Source organism: Medicago truncatula, chromosome 7 (assembly GCF_003473485.1).
Source record: "Medicago truncatula cultivar Jemalong A17 chromosome 7, MtrunA17r5.0-ANR, whole genome shotgun sequence".
NCBI classification, from domain to species: Eukaryota; Viridiplantae; Streptophyta; class Magnoliopsida; order Fabales; family Fabaceae; genus Medicago; species Medicago truncatula.
Window position 1 is genome coordinate 20,250,246 of NC_053048.1, and position 8,236 is coordinate 20,258,481.

An 8,236-nucleotide genomic window follows, 5' to 3' on the forward strand; every position below is an offset into this window, starting at 1 on the left:
GTACGAGTAGACTTGTAGTGGATGCGTGGTGCCACCTTTGAAACGAGCTGACCTTTGATTGGAGAAGAAAATTTGTGTGAGACTTGGATTTGAGACTATGAAATGCAAGATGATGCATGATATGCTTATGCAAAAATAGACACATTTTTTTTTTTTTTTTTTTTTATCGAAGGACTTATAAAAGCTATTTTGTAAACATTATAAAGAGATAGAGGATAGACTTATAAATAAAAACAAGATAATTCCCTTTTTACAAACTGAGCCAAGGGATAGACTCCAAAGTTCATAAAAGAAAGCGAAAACAGAAAAGATAAGAACATTTTGGGAAATTCTTGAGCCCCTGAAGTAGACTACTCCTCGGAATCTGAATGCGCGTCCTTGAAAAAGTCCCAACGCTCCTTTGCGCTGATAAATTGTGCAAGCCTTGTGCTCTGAGCTTGGATCTGAGCATCTTTTTTCACTATTTGTTGCTTTTGCTTGCGAATCTCATGATCCTGTTGTTCTATTTTACCACTCATAGTTTCCATCTTGAGCATAACTTCATCATACTTTCTTTTCCAAATGGCACCTACACAGTTTGACTCAGCCAATTCCTCTTGGCACTCTCCCACCGTCTCAGGAGCCAAGGGTAAGGATGGTGCTGGGGTAGTTGAAGATAGGTATCTTGGGAGGTGATAGGGTAGGACCAGACTTGAAGCTCTATTAATGACCCATTGAGTGTGAGATCCTTGTGAAAAGTCTGATCTCTTCACCAATTGGCTTCTGCTAAGTCTGCGAATAGCACGCCAAGCCTGAACAAATTTTCCTCTCTTGTTTGTGGGATCTTCATGGTTAAAGTAGAATTCACCCTCTAAGTAGATGCTATCCGGTTTAGTTTCCATTGGGCATCCAAACTGACGTTTGGCAAGGATAGGGTTGTAACTGATTCCTCCTTGCATACCGAGAAGGGGTACGTTTGAGTATTCTCCACAACTGACAATGATGTTTCTGAAGTTATGGGTGGCGTGGTACCAGGCTATGTCAGATGGAGTGAGGGACATGATTCTTTTAGACCAAGAGAGATTTCTTGGATTGGCTTGAAAGGAATGGGTTTGGGGTAAATGAGAGGTAAACCATTTGTATAGTAAAGGTGCACAACCGAGGATAGCCCCACGACCTACCTGGTTCCGATCGTGTATGGAATGGTACATATCGGCTAACAATGTGGGGACAGGGTTCTTTGTGAGGAAGATTTGAATGGCATGGATGTCAACATAATTATCAACATTTGGGAACAGTACAAGGCCGTAAATGAGTAAGGCTAGGATGGAGTAAAAGGCGTTGACATTGTTTACTTCGGCGAAATCAGAGGCTTGCTGGTAAAGGAATTTGGCGGGTAGGCTTGGAAGATTTCCTTTGATGGTGAGTTTTGTTTTTATGAGAGAGGTTTCAAGATGGAGAGCATCTGCTATAGTGGCGGCTTTTGGAATGGGTTCAAGGCCGGTAAATGGTACTTCGTCAAGCACTGGTAGGCCAACTAAGTAGGAGTATTCCTCGAGGGTGGGAGCAAGTTGGTAGTCGGGGAAAGTAAAACAATGGTAAGCAGGGTCATAGAATTGGACCAAGGTCTCCAAACATCCTTTCTCAACATTTGTCCAAAGGATACCAAGCAGCCTCCCATGACGATCATGAAAGTCTTCCGGACTGGCTACCTTAACTGCAAGATCCCTTAAGTTCATCAAATCCAATTTCTTGAAAGTGAACTTCCTAGTGTTTCTTCTCTCCATCCCTTTGATATTTACAAAAAAAACTATATAAGCCCTTCGATATTTTAATGAAAGAAGTTTTTATGGATGAATGCATGTATGCATGATTATGCTGCACAAATGGTGAAAACATGGTGAGGTTTTAGGTCCACAATGATGGAGTCAAAGGGTAAACACGCCATTTGGTAAGGACTATGGTCTCATTTGTACCTGTATCACGGGTTCTACCAAGTTCCCAGAGTCTTTAACCGCTTCCGAATGTCATCGGGTTACGGAAATACTTCCGGTCCAACAACGTTCGTAAGAAAGTCTCGTCTGAGTGTAGTATCGCGTATCAACTAGACCAAGACTACTCTTGATTAGCCACCGCACTACGTCCTAAAAGGCCAAGATGGGTAATGGTAACTAAAGGTCCTCAACTTCGACGGTCACTTGAAAATACAATGCCAACACGACTACTCATGCCAACATAAATTACTTCCAAGATTCCTCCATTGAGCGGGGTTATACCACATGAACCAAAACACGAGACTTGACTCTCGGAATGGCACTTTGGTTATACCACCATCTTATCTTATGTTTCCCTCAAGCCCGGGTGTAGGACTTATCTCACCACTCACGTTAAGGAAAAAAGAAAGAAGAAAAGAGAACATATATACCAGTATTTCCATCCTTTATTTTTGTTTTTGTTTTAAGCAAGTTAGAGCACAAAGAATTAAATAAAGCCAAGTTAGGCTCAACCCTCTTAAGGGTCCCCAGTGAAGTCGCCATTTCTGTCGCGCCATTTTTCGGACGTCAAGGCCATTTGATTGACTTTGACTCACTTTTTATCTCACGACTGAACAAATTTTTTTTTAAGGGGGAAAAGTTCCAAACCACCCATTTTGAAAAGATTTAGGGTTCGGGGGTTGGTTATATTTAGGGAAGGTATTAGCACCCTAAATATTCGTAGTACTCTACGAGAACCTCTTGATTTTATTTAACTTTTTGTGCTTAAACTTGCTTGCTTTTAAAGAGATGAAAATGAAATTGAATGATGAGTTGATAAAGAAAAGAAAATTGATTTTAATTGAAGAGAAAAAAGACAAATGTTTTTTAGTTGATGATTAAAAAGAGAAAAAAAGAAAATTGTTTTTTAATTGATTTGGAAGGACAAGGTCCTCTGCCTACGTACCCATGAGAGATCAAAACCTCGTAGTTCGGGGTAGAAATTGACGTTTGATCTGTTTAGTGTTTTTTATATGTTTTGAAAAAGGTTTTGAAATAAAAAGCCAAATGGCAAATGAGAATTGATTTGTGTTTTTTAGATTGAAGAAAATTGACTTGAAGTTGAATTAGACTTGATTTGAAATTTGATTAAGAAAAATAAAAAGAACGATCACTTGATTTGAGAATCAAGGTTTGTAATGAAAAAATATTTTTGTGATTTGTTATTTGAATGTTTTTGTTGTTTTGGAATAAAGATATGGAAATTATATAAGCAGAATGAGAAAAATGAAGTTAAGCTGAATTGTGAAGTTGTTTTAACATGGACCAGAATATTCTGGAGAATAATTAAATTAAACAAAAATAAATAAATATTAACATTTAAGTTAGGACCATAGCACTCTGGATTAACAAAAATATAATATTAACAGTTAATTTAGGACCAGAGCACTCTGGATTAATTTAATTAACAATGACCAGAGCACTCTGGAGAATAATTAATTTAAACAGAAATATAATATTAATAGTTAATATAGGACCAGATTATTCTGGAGAATAACTAAATTAAGCAAGAATATAATATTAAGTTAATTTTGGACCAGAGCACTCTGGATTAACAGATAGAGCGAGAATTAAAATGCATGAAAAAGAAATTAGAAAAAATGAGATGCTGGGGTGTGTGAGCAGTAAAGGGGGGTGCAGAAAATAAAACGAAAAAGATGGGCCAAGAACAAGGTTGGACCTCAGAGATCGAATCTCGGCCGTTGATTTGATCAACGGCCTTGATTTAATCTGCCAAATAAAAGGGGTATAAATACCCATTTCTCTCTTTTTCCTTCATTTCTTTTTTTCTCTTCTCTCTCTTCACTTTCTTTTTCTCTCACGTACTCTCTCTTCTCTCTCTTCTTATCTTCTTTCTTCTTTTTTTTTTGATGAAGTTTCCGGTGAGTGTTGAAGAACACCACCGTGAAACTCAGTTTCCGGCGCGGTGGCCGGCGAGTTGTCGCGGCGGCGCCACCGCGCCGGAAAAAAAAACTCCCCTTTTTTTAAAAAAAAACGTTTTTTTAAGACCTCTTCTTCTTCTCTTTTTGATTCTAGGTTCAAAACTTCTAAAACAAACACTGTTTATCCTAGATCTAGAAAGAAAAAGAAAAACCTTTATACCTCTTTTACTTTGGATCTTGGTTCGATGGTTGTGGTGGTTTGTTGTTGGATTTTGGTTGCTGGTTCTGGGTTAAAACATTGTGCGGAAATGATGATGAAAAATTGTGTTTGTGTTGATTCAGAAAACGATTGTGGTGTTATGTGATTTGCAGGTTTTGCAATTGAAATTCTGTCCCTCTTTGATTGTGTCTGTAATGTTATATTTATAGAGCTTGTGATTAAGACAATTTTGTTGCTTGGAGAGGAACATGACAGGCTGTTTTTGTGGCTTGGAGAGGAAGCATGAGGCTTTGTGCTGTTTATTTGGATATTGTCGGACAACATTTTAGTTTTTTCTTTGGATATTAAAAATAAAATAAAAGGACTAAAAAATGAATTTAAATGAGATAAAATAAAGATTAAAAAAATGAATTTAAAGTCAATAAAAAAAGGATTCTAAATAAAAAAGATGGAAACATAAAATTTGAATAAAAAATTGAAAATTGAGAGAAGAGGGCCCGACTCGGAATCAACTATGAGGTATTTTAAAATACCTCCCTGCCGAATTTTTTGCTCGAAGGGCTGAGACCGGTCGGAGCTAAATGACACGTGTCAGTGCTGTCTTAGGTCAAAAATTGGGGTATGACAATAATCAATATTCATAAGCCGGAAAGAAACTCTATGGTTAGGGTTATCAAAATTCAACTTATCTTTCGTAAAAACTATAGAACTTAAAAATTTATAGGTGAAATTTTCATACCCTCTCATAGGTCTCAACATATCAACCCATCCTAACCTTTCTAGCAAATTAAACACATTATCTTTAATTCCTAGCTTATTCAAGTCATGGTTATCAGGGTACCTGCAAGGATGTAGAGGTTTAGAGATTAGAATTTTGTACCTATCCCTTTGCTTGTTGTCCCTGAAGGTGATGCCATGATTCTTGACTTGCGCTTTCTTCTTTGGGGGAGGTCCCCCTGATGAGCTTCCAACTTCTTTTCCACTTCTCTTTGAAGCCATTACCTTGACCTTGGTGTGATGGCGGTGAGGGTTTGTGTACGGGTTGTGTTGGTGGGAAAAGGTTGGTTTAGTGGTTTGGTGAGGGTTTAAGTGAGTTTTAGGGGTTGGGTTATGGAGATTGGTGATGAATTTCTGGTTTTTGGGTTAGGTTTATGAGGGTTACGAATTTGGGTGATGTTGTTTGGATGGATGAAATTGGTTTTGGAATGGTGGGTTATGTTTGGAATGGTGTTTGTGATTGATTGGGTGGAGAAATTTTGGGAATTGGTGAGATTTGGAGGGGGGGTGTGGAGGTTTGAGGTTGTATGGTTATGGAGGTTTTAGAGAGAAGGGTGAAGGTAGAGAGATGTTTGTGTTTGAGAGTGAAGGAAGAAGAAGACCAAAAGGTAAGATTATACTTACCTGATATCGGGCACGGCCGTGCCAACATTTTGGAACAATGGCCTATTTTGGGTAGTCAAGGTCTGGCACGGCCGTGCCAGTGTGAGCACGGGCCGTGCCAAGGTTCTGGAGGACGAGGCTTCAAAATTTTTCTGTTTTCTTGAATCCTACTCGGACAATCACCTACAAAATACTTAAAATAACAAAAACAAAATAAAAGCAGTTAAATGCGTGGGTTGCCTCCCACGAAGCGCTTCTTTATAGTCATTAGCTTGAAATTAAAGAAAGTGTCCATTAGAAAGGGTCAAAGATGTTGTATTGTGTAGATGACGCTAAAAAGCGTTCTTTCACATCATGTTCTTTGACCATATTGCAATAATAAAGGGCGGGACCTTCCTTAATGTTTTCAAACTCAAATCCTACCATGTCTTCACTCACTTGAAAAACTATCCTACCACTCTTAACATCAACTATAGCACCCGCAGTGGTGAGGAAGGGTCTTCCTAGTATCATAGGGCAATCGTGGTCTTCCTCGATGTCAACAACCACAAAGTCAGTTGGGATGTATATCCCTTCTATCTTAACGGGGATGTCTTCAACGTATCCGGCTATCGGGATGACCGAGCGGTCAGCCAACTTTAATATCATCTCGGTAGGTTTCAACTCTCCTATTCCCATCTTTTTAAAGAGGGATAGAGGCAACAAACTAACACTGGCTCCTAAATCGCACAAGGCTTTGTCAACGGTCTCTTTCCCTATCACACAAGGGATGGCAAAACTACCTGGATCTCTAAGCTTTTTGGGTTGCTTCTTGACGATTGCACTACTTTCCCTAGTTAAAGCTATTGTCTCTTTGTGATCTATAGCCTTTTTCTTTGAAAAAATTTCTTTTAAAAACTTGGCGTATAGAGGCATACGAGACAAAGCTTCAGCAAAGGGAATCTTAATGCAAACCTTTTTAAGTATGTTTAAGAATGTAGTGAATTGAGCCTCCAAGTTGAACTTAGTAAGCCTTAATGGGTTAAGGGCCTTGTTCTTATCAAGTGGTTTCTTTATCGCATCCTTCTCACCTAGAAGCTTAACACTCTCTCCCTTGATACTTTTGGCTTTAGTAATGGTCTCTTCTAACTTACTGCCCCCGAGAGAAATAGCACTGACATGGGCTTTGGGGTTTGTTTCAGGTTGACCAGGAAAGACTCCTGGTGTTTGAGAAGAGGTGGCCACTTGTTGGGCTACTTGGGAGATTTGGGTCTCAAGCATTTTGGTGTGTGTGGCGATAGAATCAACTTTGGTAGTGAGTGTGGAGAGAGAGTCGTTCAGAAATCCTGTTTGGTTTTTCAATTCTTGAAGATTTTTATTTTGATTAGCAATGCAATTTTCCAATAAAATCTCCAAACTTGATTTCTGAGCCACTCTCTGGTTGTTTGTATAGCCAGGTGGTGCTGCTTGTCCATAGGAACCTTGAGGATTTTTGTAAAAATTTTGATTTGGCCTCATTCCTTGGTTGTATTGAGCGTAATTCAGTTGCTCAATATTGGCAGCACTACCTAACTGACAATCAACACCTATATGACCGGATATACCACAGACTTCGCAAGGAGGGGATGCAGAAGAAGGTGTGACAGCATTAACGTTAAGTTTTTCAAATTTTTGGGTTAATGCTTCAATCTTAGCAGCAAGGTGATTATATTCAGAGACTTCGTATATACCTGCCTCTTTCTTAGAGGGAGTAAGAGTGGTGACGGCTCTCTCGTTGGTCCATTGGTAGTGATTCTGAGCCATGTCCTCAATCAAAGCATAAGCCTCTGTATAGTTTTTGTTCATTAGAGCTCCACCTGCAGCTGCATCAACATACATCTTAGTGGTATATGACAAGCCATTATAAAACGTGTGGACTATAAGCCACTTCTCTAGGCCGTGGTGGGGACAAAGTCTAAGCATTTTCTTGAAACGCTCCCACGCCTCATAGAGAGACTCCCCATCTTTTTGATTGAAACGCGTGATTTGATCTCTAAACTTAGCGGTTTTAGATGGGGGAAAAATCGGGCAAGGAATGCTCGCCTCATATCGTCCCATGAAGTAATGGAACCGACTTCTAGGGAATGGAACCAAGCGCTAGCTCTATCCCTTAAGGAAAAGGGAAAGAGATGAAGTCTTTCGGCTTCTTGGTTGTCTTTTATGGTGCCACTGAGTCTAAGGAAGGAAGAAATATGGAGATTTAAAAACTGATTTGGATCCTCAGTAGTTCAATTTAATTAACCTTTAGGAATGATTAGAAGAGAGAAGAGAATTGTAAGTTGGTGGTTTTCAAGCGTTTGAAAGATAGTAATAAAAAAAGGGCCTTGGGATCGTTGGTTTCCTCTAAATGACAAGTCCTCCTCAAACCAAAACTATAAGCTTATAATGTTACGTTAGACCTAATTTCTCAAGACAGTTTCTCTTATGTTCCTCTAGCAACCAAACCTATTTTGCTGACTTGATTACTATTAGATTTTGGTTCCTCTAACAACCAAGCCTATTTCGCTGACTTGATTGTTATTAGTTCCCTTGAAGATCGAAACTATATGTCTCAAAGATTGCAAAGCCTATTTCGCTGACTTTGCAATCCTTGTCTGAATTCACTTGTTCGAATATCAAAGCTCCACTTTCGTTTTATGAATTGATATTTGGAATAATGGATAAACAATTATCAAACCCTCCACTTTCGTTTCCACAGTTTGATAATGGTTGATCCATGTTAA

General features: G+C 38.9%; 1 non-coding gene across 1 annotated transcript; it reads left to right on the forward strand.

Annotated features, from left to right (window-relative positions):
• Positions 1-7,407: 7,407 nt before the first annotated feature.
• On the forward strand, positions 7,408-7,514 carry LOC120577230 (small nucleolar RNA R71). Its single transcript, XR_005643305.1, has one exon. It is a non-coding gene; the product is annotated as a small nucleolar RNA R71 (small nucleolar RNA).
• The last annotated feature ends 722 nt before the right edge of the window (positions 7,515-8,236 follow it).